The sequence below is a fragment of the Rutidosis leptorrhynchoides genome, chromosome 2 (genome assembly GCF_046630445.1).
Source record: "Rutidosis leptorrhynchoides isolate AG116_Rl617_1_P2 chromosome 2, CSIRO_AGI_Rlap_v1, whole genome shotgun sequence".
Lineage (NCBI taxonomy): Eukaryota > Viridiplantae > Streptophyta > Magnoliopsida > Asterales > Asteraceae > Rutidosis > Rutidosis leptorrhynchoides.
The window spans coordinates 366,814,394-366,830,681 of record NC_092334.1 but is presented as its reverse complement, the minus strand read 5'-3'; the positions used below and the strand labels follow the sequence as shown (position 1 = coordinate 366,830,681).

At 32.5% G+C, this 16,288-nt stretch overlaps 1 pseudogene; it reads left to right on the top strand.

Annotated features, from left to right (window-relative positions):
• The window catches only part of LOC139888976 (trihelix transcription factor GT-1-like), an 84,569-nt pseudogene extending 68,281 nt beyond the window's left edge, over nucleotides 1-16,288 (top strand).

Here is a 16,288-nt window from a genome sequence, read left to right as displayed (position 1 = left end):
TAATTAGTTTTAAGACTGTAAACGAACCAGAAAAGCTTCATCCAAGTGATTGAACTTTAACAAAAAAAAATATAATATATATATCTCTATGCTGCTGTCCGACGAGTATTAGAGAAAAAAAATATTTGATTTTGAATTGGGTAACGTTTTAAGCAAAAGTTCCTACATGAACTAGTTTTCGAATAGTGTATACGAACTTAAGGAATCATTAATTGCTCCATAAACTCAAAAACAAAATCGAATTTTGCTAAGAACACATTTGTTGACCTTTTTGAAATATAAGTTTGACTCATAAATTAGCAATCAATTTGAGGAATTAAGCCTTGAAATTTTACAGAGAGTTTAAATGAAATACCTCTAACATCATCATATTAATGAATTTTGAAAACTCGCACGATTTCAATTCCTTGTTCATACCAGACGCGAACAGAAAAAAAAATGGGCAGTTTCTTGACTTACAAAATAATCAAAACAGATAATAGAAAAACTGAATATAATTAATATGGATAATGGAAAATGGAAAGAATCTCTTTTCTCAAAAATACTAGTCGATTGATTGATATGGGTGAGGGAAAGGTCGGACAAAGGTTCACAGGTTAAACAGAAAATAGAAAAAAAAATAAAGAATAGAATAGAATATGGTAACCAGAAATCTCGCGTATATAATCTGTATTAAATATAATTAACTGGATTTTCTTATATAATTGCTTATATTTATTTAGAAAGCTGTATTTTATAAAATTGTATTTATGTACATATAACTGTTTATGTATATATCTATTTTATTACATTTCGTAATTATTAGATGTTTATATAATGCTATAAGTAATTTTAATAAGAATTCCAATATTATTAAAGATATAATGTTGATAATATTAATAATAATAGATAATAATAAAGATAATAATAATAATAATAATAATACACAATTATTTGTAGTAACTAAAATTGTAATCTTACAACTAATTACGATATGAATAATGATAACAACAATACTAATAATACTGATAATAATTAGTAGTTATATAACAAATCAATTATATCAAATTTCGTGTCTATATTTTATACAATATAATAATAGTAACACTGTTATTAATATTAGATACATATTCTAATAATAGTAAAGAAAGTAATAATAATATTAGTAAAGGTAACAAACTAAATGCATTAAATTTCATATCTATATACTATCCATAATAGTCTAACTAATACTGATGTTAATTATTAAAATTAATATTAGTATTAATAATAATAATGAAAGTAATAATAATCTTATTATAACAACTATGTTTCAATTTATTAATATATTATTAATTATGTAATATCATATAATATTTTATATAATAACCATTATTGATTCTTTATTATTTAATTTTATATATATTTTTATACATAGATTTCATATGTCTTTATATATAGATTCATTTTAAATTGTACTTAATTATTTTGTATCATTTTACATATCTAATTCCAATGTTTAAATTATATTTTATAAATTTCAAATTACTACATGTATCTACATTTATACATATATATATATATATATATATATATATATATATATATATATATATATATATATATATATATATATATATATATATATATATATATATATATATACATTTTTATTTACAAACAATTGTTCGTGAATCGTTGGGAATAGTCGAAGGGTAAATGTATATATGAAATAGTTCAAACTTTTTGACACTCAATTTTACAGACTTTGCTTATCGTGTCGAAATCATATAAATATTTAAGTTTAAATTTGGTCAGAAATTCCCGGGTCATCACAATGTACATGGCACATGGTGGTAATTAGGTTGATCGAGTCCAATCACTATCACGTGTCATTAGAACTTTGGTATGACTTACCATAATATAACCACGTTGATCGAGTGTCGTTATATTATGCTAACTCATACCTCCATCCCCACATCACTCCATAACATCAAGTTCGTGTAATCGTGAAGATCTAAAATGAGCAAAGTGTAACGACGTCTCAAACGTGACTCGTATTGGATAGAAAGAATTAGTGCAACTCTGAAGAAGTGTTTCCCGAGGGAAGTGTATAAATGATTGTTCACGTCAATGAGGTTCAAGTCAAATAATAATGTCTTTAGGTACGAAAGTAATAACGAATTATGATAACGAGTAGTGCGCAATCGTAGTGATAAGCGGTGGTGACGATACTCATCTAGAGTAGTGATGGTAGCAACAAGAAGTGGGAGATAGTGAAGGTTACCGGTGTAACATCGATAGTGGTTAGTGATTGCCCTAGTGGTGGTAACTTTATAGTACTCGTGGATAGTAAGCTGGGACGGTGGTGAATAACAACATGGGAGAAAAAGTTCCCGAACTAGTGTAACGGATGAAGTCATCGTCATCCTTACGCGTACGAATCTTGAATTTACGTGTGTTACCAGAAAGTGGCAGAGTACGAGTTCGTATAATGGAAATTTGGTACTATTAAGAAGGTCACCTAAGAAATATTTAAGTATAAATGCACAAGTAGTCAAGTAAGTGTTATCTATAGCAAATGAATGTCAGAATGCAATGGCTAACTATCTGGTTGTAGTCTAGATTCACTAATGCGTCCTAACGACTCTGTCAGACACACTAATGCACATCCTAGATCCCTACAACCAACGCTCTGATACCATCTGTAACGACCCGACAAAATCGTAATTGGCGGCGCCTTTAACTCAGGTCCCATTACGTGGTCATAGCCCCTAAATGAGACGCATTTGACCAAAATTATGTCGCATTCATTTGAAATGTTCAAGACTTACAAAGTTTAGTTTACCAAATGGTTCGACAACAAGTTTAAGTTTACAAGAGTTATAAAGTATAAATGAAATAACTTGCGATATAATAAGTTTAAAATCACGGTTGCTATAAATAGCATAAGTATGTATGCTTTAAGTTTGAATCCAAAAGTGCTATCGCTAGCGTATGCATGTATGCTTGACTCCAAGCAAGTAATCAAAGTGTGCGGAAGCATGTATCAAGTAGCCAAGTATGAACCTGAGAAACATATAGAAAACTGTCAACGAAAAACGTTGGTGAAATCATAGGTGTATTTGTAAACGTTATTTTGAACCACAAGATTTAGTATTTCCATAACGTTGATTATCTGAATCGTTTGCATTCCAAAAGTATGTTCGCGAGCACCCAATTATCAAGAATTTACTGTTTGTTACCCTGTTACGTAGTGTTAGAACATACACTAAAATTGAAAATATATTTCATTCGCCGACGGTAGCGAACCGTCCGAATGAGGGCACGTCTAGCCCGCATGGATCCACACAACATAAGTTCACGCATACACCCGCAAGTGTAACTAATGATAATTGAATAGAGGATTTTTGTTCTAACTCGCTATGGAATGTTTGGTTTCGTACTTGTCTTCAAAGCAAAAAAGTATGTAGTATAAAACTGTATATGTTTCTCATCCCATGATTTAAAAGTATAAAAGTTGTTGAAAAGATGGGACTATGATCTCACCTCAGGTGCACGAGTATAAATGTACTTCACAAAGTAAACGTGTGCATGATAGTTGCTTAGTCTTGACCTAAATAAGTAAGTTGTATCAATTAACCGGTTACGACACAAGGTCGGGCGAAATGTGTTCAATTAGTCCTATGGCTCATTACGACACGATTATATATGACATGTGAATCATGTTGTCAAGTTTCATGCAAGATATAAGTATAAAAGCATGTTAGAACGATTGCATAAGTGTTTGGTTAAGTTTGAATAAAAGTCAACTTTGGTCAAGTCAAAGTCAATGAAAAAGTCAACACGTTCGGGTCCGGTCCCGAACTATTTTTCTGAGATTTTTTATCATATATAAGCATGTTGGCCAAGTTTCATGTTAATCGGAGGTGCGTAGCATAGTTAGAATTAAACGAAAAAGTGAAATTTTGGACAGCCGGGTTTGGAGCGCCGCTCAAGGTATTGGAGCGCCGCTCCATGTATCTGTTCAGCAATCTGGGCAGTTTGAATACTTAACGCACGAATCCAACTTCAAACAACCATAACTAATGAACCGTAAACATTTAAAACACGTATCTTATATCGTTGGAAAGGTAATTTAATGAGGAATACAACTAAACACTTTTCATTACACAAAAATATCATTTACAATAACCGAATTCTCGTCAACTGATCATTAAAGGTTCATTATCCAAGTTTCAAGTCCACAAAATGCATAAGATGATTCGGGAAACCAATTTACACATACGATATGCCGTTTCAAAGGTAATTAAACATACAATACAACTAAACACTTACTAACAATATTTCATGGCATTCAAAGCATCAAAAGTTCATTTTAAAAGCTATCAAACCCTAACCAAGAATCACAAAATCAAAATCATGTTAGTGATGTTTTCCAAGTCAACCTACACATCAAATTGAAGCTAATGATGCTAGTAACACATTTAATACATGAACTTTAGCATTTAAAGAACATCTAATCAACCAAAATCAAAGATTAAGCACACCCATTTCAAGTTCATGCTAGTTTATGCAAAACAACAAGATCGAGCAAATAAATCACGTATTCATGCTAGACTCGAGCCATAGACACTAACTAACACCATTTCAAGTCTAATAAATGAATTTGAGAAATCTAGAGTTTTTAGAAGCTTTACCCCAAGTAGTGAAATTGGTACCAAATCGAAGAGAATGAAGAGAGGATCACGAATATGTAGTCGGATTTGTTGTGAGCTTCCTAGATCCGAATTAGATGATGAATGAATGTTTTGGTGAGTTGAGAGAAAAATGAAAGTATGAAAAAGAGAGAAGAGAGAAATGAGATGAATGAGTGGTGTTGAAGCACTTTAACTAATTGACCTAGTCAATTCTTTGCCCACTTGGCAAGTTTAGTCCCTCAAGTTTCAAAGCGGGTGCGGGAATTAACCGAACGAATTATTTTAAAATACACGAGAGTAAACGGAAGATGTTATAATCCAATAACAAAAAATATTAAGAACGTTAACTAATGAAGGATACGAATCTAGATACGAACGATATTATTTAAAAAAAAGATGGCGTTAAAATAAATTAACGGAAAAATGCGGGTTGTTACAGAATATATCAAAGATTAGAACTGGATCAAGCATTTTCAAAATCTTTTGGGAAAAATGAATTGAGAAAAGAAAGTATAGGAGTGGTGGAAATAATGGAACGGAAGAGGTTAATTTATAGCGAAATATCAGACATAGCAATCGAGGCAGATTACCACATTTAATTAAAGAGGATCCTAATTTCCTTATTCACCGAAGAACAAATCTTATATAGATTTTGAAGATTATCTCTAAGTTACTTGAATTCCGGAAATCCACCGTGACTACGTCAAAAGTTAAATCTCCATCTCAATCTTTTGTGACAGCTTCACTCGTACGCTTCACATAATCGAATCGTTTTATCTATATTAATCAATAATAATAAAAATCTATTTATCAACTCATATTCGTCATTAAAACATTTTTAGTGTTAGCCATGGCGACTTCGATCAAATTTCGGGACGGAATTTCTTTAATGGGTAGGTACTGTGACGACCCGGAAAATTTTGACTAATTTTAAACCAAACTCTCGATACGATTTAATTATTTGACACGATAAGCAAAGTCTGTTAGGTTGAGTCTCAAAAATTTTGAACTGTTTCATATATTCAATTGACCTTCGACTGTTCTCGATGATTCGCGAACAACTAATTGTAAATAAATAAATAAATATATATATATATATATATATATATATATATAATAATAATAATAATTTGAAATATTATTTGAAATAATATATGATTTAATTGTTGGAAATAAATATGTAAAATAATATGCGATGTAATGAAAACTATTATTATAAAGATATATATATATATATATATATATATATAAAAATATGTATATAAATATTACTTGTAAATATATAAAATTATATTAAATCTTTTTGTTTAAAAATATATGATATATTTATTTTAGTAGTTAAACTTACTATTTAAAACTGTTTATATATAGAAAGTGAATATATTAAAAATGAATGGTTTTGAGTAGAATTAGTCAACGGTTGTAATACTCGGTTGGAATTTTGTTAGTGTTCATATAGATCTAATAGAAGTTTATGAAGATTTAAAATAAAATTTGAACTGTAAATCGATTACGAAGACTTTAGGTTTGATAAAAATATTTTTACCTTTTTAGTTTAAATTTTAGTACTTCGTACATATTATTTGGAACCGAAAATAAATAATTAACGAACCTTTTTGATCAGGTTTCAAACAGTAAATGACCAGAATAAAATAATGGTCTTAATTTAAAAAAATTTGGCATTTTTTTAGGACCACTTTTATATTTTAACTGTTTAGCAATGGACACGATATTATATCCATGATAAATTGTCGACAGAACTAACACTTATATTCTCCCGTGATTAAATTATTAACCTACTGTATTTGTTTTTAATCATAATATGATTATTATATATGTACATGATGATACATATTGTAAATACATTCATCACCACTGCACATCCCCATTCTCGTTTGTCAAATAACCGATCACCTCTATCACCTCCGACACCAAGCCACCACCGGCACCACCCTACACCATCTTCAAACCATACACCATTACAACCATCTTCAATCGAGAACACAACAACCCACCACCTTATGCTAATCGGTTTCCACCTTTGCAACTCACCACCACCCGTGATCACCAACCATCAACCACTTTCCACCAACTCCTAACATCACCGCCACCACCACTGGAAGAACCACCACTCTCTCCTCCATGTTAGCCACCAAGATCACCATAACCACCATACCACCACTGCCGCCTTTTTCTTTCTTTTTCTGTTTCAAACCGTGGGAAACACCACCTCTCTCTCTCTCTATTCACTTCTTCATGAACCTCCATAAGCATCGAATTTCTCTTGGTTGTTTCTTCCTGTATCGATTTTCTGTTGAACCAGACCCAAGACAAACCAAGTGATATTTCACGTTTTTTTGTTTACCATTACAAAACCATCACGAGATCCATCACCATTTTTATTTTCGTGAACCATTGTAGCCACACTCAAACCACACACCACACCTGTAAAACCCTCACACAAAAACTTAATATAAAAACCTTTCCTTTATATTTTTTTATGCACCTGTTTGTTTCAGTCGGCACCCAGATATCACCACCATTGATCTCTAGCTAAACTTGGATGTCTTCTGTTTCATTCGACCAACAAAACACCCACCATTAAAACACCCACCTGCAACTACTGCTACTGTTTCAATTCGCAACCACACCATCAAATTTTAGAATTTTTCTTTTCTTTCTTTTCGTTTCCTGCTTCCACTTCTATTGTCGTCTGAAGGTTTCGAACCAAAAGCCAAACCACCAATCTAATTTGATTCACTAATGGGTCGCTGAATTGAACTCACTCCTTAATTGGGCTTAGTTAACCGATCGGGCCTGAGTAGATTGTTGGACTATTTGTTTTGGGTCGTTTATTAAGTGGATTACAAATGGGTGTTGTTGAAGAAGAAGGAGAAACCGAAACATGGGTTAAATAAGTAATGGATGGAAAAATTTCAGATAAATATGGTCAGACCAGTGGTTAAGGGGTGTTTCGGGTTAGCGTGAGGTCTTGTGTTCGAGCCCGGTCTGAGGCATTTTTTTTTTTGGGAAAACTCTTTAAGGTAGTATTTGATTTCTATTATTATTATTATTATTATTATTATTATTATTATTATTATTATTATTATTATTATTATTATTATTATTATTATTATTATTATTATTATTATTATTAATTAATATTATACTTATGATAAAAATAAAAATAGATATAATTTATGTTAAGATATATTAAGATAAAAATGATTACGATTATGATCATGAATATGGTTAAGGTAACTACAACCGAGAAGTATAATTATAAGTACGTTTATGAGTAAGAGGAACATAAATATAATTAAGTCATGATTAAATAAAATTATCATTTTTATTAAAAACTATCATTTTTATTAAAGTTATCATTATTATTAAAATTATCATTATTTTTAAAATTATCATTTTTATTAAACTTATCATTTTTATTAAAATTATTATTAATATTAAAAGTATTATTATTATTATTATTATTATTATTATTATTATTATTATTATTATTATTATTATTATTATTATTATCATTAAACATGATTTTGTTATTATGATTATATTATTATTTTCAAATCTAATTATTATTATTATCATTATTTTATTATTATAATTATTATTATTATTTCTACAAAAAAAAATATTTATATAAAAATATATATTTATATCATATGTATACTAATATTAGATTTTTAATATATTAACTAATATAACATTATTTATATTAATATAACATTTATTAAAGTATATATATATCATATAAGTATCATAACAAATTATTAATCTATATATATTATGAAATATATATAAACTTAGTTGATTAATATTACAATGTGTTAATATATATAAATGATATAGGTTCGTGAATCCGAGGCTAACCCTGCATTGTTCAGTTCTGTCGTATGCATATTTTTACTACAAAATATCGTATCGTGAGTTTCATATGCTCCCTTTTTCAATACTTTTACAATATATATTTTTGGGACTGAGAATACATGAAATGCTTTTATAAATGTTTGACGCGATAGACACAAGCAAAACATTCCTCTAATGAATTATTATACAGACGAGTTGTTCTGTGGATTATTATATCGAATATCGCCCCTGATTATTATAGCTTGGTAACCTAAGAATTAGGGAAATGACCCCTAATTGACGCGAATTCTAAAGGTAGATCTATGGGTACTGACCAGCCCCATCCGAGTTACGGATGCTTTAGTACTTCGAGGTTTATATATATACAGACGATACTTGTATATTACAGACTGAAAGTTCTGTTTATTTTGGGGATATTCATGATGCGCTTTATATGTTAAGGTCGGTTACCAAGCAAAGTTATATATAGAGAGAGAATGATTTTATACACAGTTTATGTGTATGTTATTTTGTTAACGAGATATGTATACGGCTATTAAAAATCGCTAGGCAAGCTACGGGGGAGAAAAGGATACGAACCTACTTTTCCAAGCATTTATGAAAAATGGTTTCGTACACAAGATAGGTGTACTGTATTTAAATCTTGTGGTCTATCAAAAGTACTGAATTTTATTATTTATGATAAACTTATGAACTCACCAACCTTTTGGTTGACACTTTTAAACATGTTTATTCTCAGGTATGAAAGAAATCTTCTGCTGTACATTTTCTCATTTTAAGATTTACTTAGAGTCATTCATGGCATATTTCAAAAGACGTTGCATACGAGTCGTTGAGTTCAAAAAGATTATTATTAAATAAATGACAGATGAAGTCATTTATAGTTTGGATATTAATGGTATGCATATTTGTCAATTTTTGATGTAATGGAAGTTGTCTTTTTAAAAACGAATGCAATGTTTGTAAAACGTATCATATAGAGGTCAGTACCTCGCAATGAAACCAATGAATATGAATCGTTTATAATCGTTATGAACGGGGCTTTATATTTTTAATACATCGAAATCAAATAAGCATTTATGGGAATAGATCTCGTCGAAAATGGGAGAGAAAGGTTTTGATAGATTACCGACTATGTGTACTGATAAAGGAGGAATTTGCTTAAGGAATTTAAAAAAGTTAAACAAAAAAATGGTAAAGGTGGAATACAAAAATTGTGTATTATAAGGATTTAAAAGAGTTAGTTAGAAATAGAAGCAAAAATGGAACTTGTTATAAGTCTGCTGATGGATCTCCTACTTCTTCTAAACTGGATTCGTTTCAGTTTTCGGATAAAGGTTGATCAATTATTGTGACTTTATCATATATTAAGATATTGTTACTAGTTGGAGTAAATGAATGAAATTTTAGTTGGTTGTTGATTATTTTGCAGGGCTAGAGGATGCAAGTATTCCGTTTGGACCGACTGAAGGTATATTCATGTTGTTTGATTTGATTTTGGAATTGAAATTATGGTTTATGACATTTTGTTTGTTGGATCCAATTACCTTTTATCTTTGGGGAACTGGTTATTAAAATTGACCAGTATTATCATCTGCTCCTTTGATCATTTGAATATTTTTTACGATTAGTAACAAACATGGTATTAACACTTTTCACACCGTCATAGAACCTTATAACTTCACATTTAGTTTTGTTATCATCATTTTTGCTGATATACAATGTTTTCAAACGTAAAACTCCTGTACATTAAAACATTTGATGTTGTCTCGTGTTTATTCCTCATGATTTGGCTTCTATAAATCATACTATTTGGTGTTCAGCTAATTCCTGGTCAACAGTGAATCTCGAAAGGCCTTTGAATGATAATGATGATCCTCTAGTCATCATGTTATGAATTCTGTAACACCGTTAATATCAAATGGATGCTGTTAGTGGCTGTTAATTCTCAGTGTGTGAGGCATGTGAGCTTGTTGGATAAAACAAGTGACACAGAGCATGTGTATGGCACATGTCATCTTCTACCCTGAGCTAGTGGCGGTTATAAAAGAATTAGTTACAATGTCTCGTAGTTAACTTAAATACGTATTGTACTCTTGTTTGATTCAGTTTTCTTATTACAAATGTAAATCAATTCTCTCTCATTCCTTGTAAAAATATCTCAATTGTCAAAAGTCAATAAAAGTCAACTTCGTTGCTGTTCTTGATCTCAAGCTACCAGGTTGAACTTTCTTAGTGTAATTTCGGTTAATTGAACCTAAATTATACATAACAATTGGTATCAGAGATTCGATTCCGAGAAAAACTTGCTAATTTCATGAAAAATGGTGATGGCAACTCGTTCCAGTGCCGGTGAAGAGAATTTTGCAGAATTGCTAAGAAATGATGTCGCCGAATTGAATCAGACTATTATTGATCTAAGCGTGCATATCAATAGCAGAATTGATGGATTTGTTGTTCAACAACAATACTTATCCAATGATATGCAGAAATTGGAGAATGGAGAAGGAAATGTCAACAAAGGAGGAAGTCAATGGACTAGGTTATCAAAAATTGAATTCCCTAAGTTTGATGGCGATGATGTTACTGGTTGGATGTATAGATACAAACAATTCTTCACTATGGACAAGATTGGAGATGAAGATAAGGTCAGACTTTCTTCTATACACATGTATGGTAAAGCTTTGAATTGCACCAACATTTTGTGAAAATTCATGGTGAAGATGTGGATTGGTTACTATATGAAGAGGCTGTTCTTAAAAGATTCAACACAAATATAGAAGATCCTCTTGTAGAGTTGAAGAATTTGAGGCAAACTGGTACAGTGCAAGCATATTATGATGAATTTGAACTTTTCTTAACAAGGTGGAGATTAGTAGCAAGCAGGCAATCAGTCTGTTTCTAGCTTGTTTCTAGCTGGTTTTCAAAAGGAGATAGAGTTACAAGTGCGCATGTTTAAACCAAAATCTCTGGAAGATGCCTACAGTTTGGCCAAGCTACAAGAAGATATAATGGTTGCCACCAAAAGAAGGTATACTCCATTGTTATCAACTCCAAGAACTAATTCCACTACTTTCAGTGCTAGAAATAATGTGTATACTCCTACTGTTACCAAGACTATTACTGCACCACAAGTTCAAACTCAGTTAGCTTTACTTAGTGTGCCATATAATAATTAAAAGAGTATGAATAGAAGATTGACTCAAAAAGAATTATAAGAAAAGAGAAGCAAGGGCTTGTGTTTTTATTGTGACCAGAAGTACATGCCAGGCCATAAGTGTAGTGGACAAGTATATTCACTTGAGGTTTTAGGTGATGATGTAAGTGAGCATGTTGTGGAAAGAGAATCTAGTCCAGGAAGTGATGATTGTGTGGAGTTTCAGGAAGCCATTATGGAAGAAGTACCACAGATTTCATTAAGTGCTTTAACTGGCACTAACATTTATCAAACCATGAGGGTCACTGGGCATATTAGGAAACAAGGAATTCACATATTGATATACTCTGACAGTACTCATTACTTTTTGGATATAGAAATGGCTAGGAAATTGGGATGTCAGTTGAAGGAGTTTGCTCCAATGCAGGTTATAGTGCCAGGAGGGCATAACATTACTGCTAAGGAATATAGCAATGTAGTGTGGACATTGAATAGTGAAACCTTCACTAGCACTATGGTGGTGATACCATTAGGGGGTTGTGACATGGTATTAGGTATCCAATGGCTGAGTACTTTAGGTGAAATAAGATGGAAATTTGAAGAATTAACCATGACATTTTATCATAACCAAAGAAAGGTGGATTTAAGTGGAACAACGAGCCCTATGATTCATTGGGAAGAGGGCAAGAAGATGATAAAGAATATGGGACAGAACCAAGTCCAATTATCCTCCATGTATTTGTATGTGTATCCTGTGACTTTGTGTCAGATGTCTGCTATACCTGAAGAAGGTGTTAACCCTAGTGCAGCAGGAAAAGTTGATATGTTGCTTTCCCAGTTTGATGACATTTTTGCTACACCTACTCAGCTACCTCCTAAAAGATCCCATGACCATAGGATACCTTTGAAAGATGAGAATCAAGCTGTAAATGTCAAACCCTATAGGCACCCTCCAACTCAAAAAAATTCTATAGAAGAAATGGTTGGGGAATCATTGAGCACATGGGTGATAAGGCACACTCAAAGTCCATTTTCAGCTCCTATAGTAATGGTAAAAAAGAAGGATGGGAGTTAGCGTATGTGTGTAGACTATATGGAACTAAATAAGAATACCATCAAAGATAAGTTTCCAATTCCCATTATAGAAGAGTTAATTGATGAACTCAATGGGTCAAAATATTTCTCAAAGCTTGATCTGATATCTGGTTACCATCAAATAAGAATGTTTGAAGGAGGCATTGATAAGACTGCATTTAGAACCCATGAAGGGCACTATGAATTTCTTGTTATGCCCTTTGGACTCACTAATGCACCTTCAACTTTCCAGTCTTTGATGAATCATGTGTTCAAAGCTCATCTCAGGAAGTTTATGTTGGTCTTTTTTGATGACAGTTTGGTGTACAGTCTTTCTATGGATGAACACTTGGAACACTTAAGAGTTGTGATGCAGTTAATGAGAGAAAATACATTGTTTGCAAAGAAGACCAAATGTGTGTTTGCTACTAACCAAGTGGTGTATTTGGGTCATGTTATCTCAGCATTAGGGGTAGCAACAGACCCCACTAAGATAGCAGCTATGAAATAATGGCCTATTACAAAGACTCTTAAACAATTGAGGGGTTTTTTGGGCCTTACAGGCTACTATAGAAGGTTCATAAAAGGGTATGCTTCTATAGCATATCTCTAACTCAGTTGCTAAAGAAGGATGCTTTTCATTGGAGTGATCATGACACTGCAGCTTTTGAACAATTGAAGTTGTCAATGCATCAGGCACCAGTCTTGGGGTTACCAGATTTCAAAAAAGAGTTTGTAGTAGAAACTGATGCATCTAGGATGGGAATAGGAACAGTATTGATTCAAGATGGGCATCCATTGGCTTATCTTAGCAAAACCCTATCCAAAAGACATCAAGCACTTTCAACATATGAAAAGGAGTTTTTAGCAGTGTTGGTGGCATTGGAAAAGTGGAGGGGATATCTCCTAGATCGCCATTTCAAGATCAAAACAGATCACATCAGTCTGAAGTACCTGCTGGATCAAAGAATCTCTACCCCTACCCAAATGAAATATTTACCAAAGTTAATGGGATATGATTATGAAATTGTTTACAAGAAGGGGAGTGAGAATGTAGTTGCAGATGCATTATCTAGGGTGCAGGGTAGTGGTCAATTATTTCAAGTTCATGTGACTACCATAAGTGACACAATTTAAGAAGAGGTGCAAAAGAGTGTGGACAAAGATGTGGACCTGCATCAATTCATATCCAAGTTGGCTGCTAAAGAACTCAAGTCCAAGCATTACTCAGTCAACTCAGGTCAACTATTAAGGAAGGGTAAATTGGTGGTTGGGGCAGATTATGAATTAAGGCAAAAGTTGATTCAACACTTTCATTGTGATCCCATTGGTGGACATTCTGGTATGCATGCCACTATGAAAAGACTAACTGCAGCTTTTTATTGGAAAATAAATAAGGAATCATGTGAAGACATTTTTAAGGGAATGCATTATTTACATGAAGAACAAAGCTGATTTGACTAAGTATCCAGGGTTACTACAACCATTGCCTATGCCTTAAAGAATTTGGGAGGAAATCTCTATGGATTTTGTTGAAGGGCTGCCCATGTCAGGAGGAAAGAATGTAATTTTGGTGGTTGTAAATAGGCTAAGCAAATAGTCTCATTTCTGTGCTTTAACTCACCCTTTTACAGTTATCAAGGTGGCACAAGTGTTTCTAAACAATGTGTACAAGCTGCATGGACTTCCAAAGTCAATTGTCAGTGATAGAGACAAAGTATTTGTGAGCACTTTTTGGCAGGAACTTTTCAAACGTTTGAAGGTTAAGTTGAACTTATCTTCTGCTTACCACCCACAATCTGATGGTCAAACAGAGATAGTCAACAAGTGTGTGGAGTGTTATTTGCGTTGTATGATAGGGGAGAAGCCTAAAGAATGGTTAAATTGGTTGGCTTTAGCTGAATATTGGTACAATACCAATCACCATACTGCTATTAATACTACTCCCTGTGAAGTGGTTTATGGTCAGATGCCAATAGATACTGTGGTATATACAAAAGGTCAAAGTTCAGTTGAATCTGTGGATAGATCTTTAGTTGCCAGAATGGAAGCTTTGGCAATACTTAAGTATCATTTCAATAGAGCTCAAACACGTATGAAGTATTATGCAGATCAAGGTCGAACAGATAAAGAATTTGCAGTTAGCAATTGGGTCTATGTTAAATTGCAACCCTACAGGCAAATGACCGTTAGTGGCTGTTAATTCCCAGTGTGTGAGGCACGTGAGCTGGTTGGATAAAATAAGTGACACAGAGCACGTGTATGGCACATGTCATCTTCTACCTCGAGCTAGTGGCGGTTATAACAGAATTAGTTACAATGTCTCGTCGTTAGCTTAAATACGTATTGTACTCTTGTTTGATTCAGTTTTCCGTTTACAATTGTAAATCAATTCTCTCTCATTCCTTGTAAAAATATCTTAATTGTGAAAAGTCAATAAAAGTCAACTTCGTTGCTGTTCTTGATCTCAAGCTACCAGGTTGAACTTTCTTAGTGTAATTTCGGTTAATTGAACCCAGATTATACATAACACATCACTACAGCTAAAGTCGTTACTGCAAATGGAGTCCCTCCATGGAACTAGAGAGAAACCACAGGAAATGGTACCAGGCTCTATTTTGATTTTTGCATATATAGTTTGTTAAATTTATGCTATATGTTATGCACCATAAGGGGTGTCTCTGACTTATATATGTGTAAATGGGTCAATGCAGGTTATAATACTACAAATAATAGGTAAAATGAAATGCGTCAAAAAGGTTGAACAATGCAAACTTGCCCAAAGCAGAATCAAGTGGATAGTGTTTATTACCACCTAAGTTTCTTCATTCAAATATGGATTAGTATATATTAACTGTTTGTGTGATCACGTTAAATTTATAAATTTTCTGAAAACTAAAAAAAGTGAGGTCAAAAGAGTTTGACTTCGTCAACGTAACCCGTTTTTATCCTTGAGGTTGCTTGTTTTATCTCGACACTTTTCTACCCATACCAAACCGGCAAACCCGTTTGTTTCTTACTAGAAAGTTGTATCTAATTATCTGTTGAGCAAACGTAGATTTGAACCAGAGACCTAATGCATAAATGAATATCCCATTTCACCACCTATACTATTTAGTAGAAACTAGGGTTGGGTTTTCTTGGAATGCTAAATAGTTTTGCTTGTTTACGTTTTTGCAGCGTCTCTTATGGTACTGCAGCTGCTGAAGGTCAATCTTCTTATGAAAGGGTTATAACTGTGAAGTGGGGAGAATATACTAGAAGGATTGGTGTAGATGGATCCACAAAAGCAATTAAAGAGGGAACAAAATCTTCTTTTGGCATAAGATCTAATCGTGCATTTTGGTTGGAAGATGAAGATGGCTTCATCCGGGCACTAGATAGAAACATGCCTTATGGGTTCATTAAGCGTGAGTTGTCAGTATTAAGAGAAATAAACAGGTATAGAAGTTTTAACAACGTGGATGATTTACATCTTGGTGAAGTTTATCATGGGGTGAGACTTTTGAGAGACTAA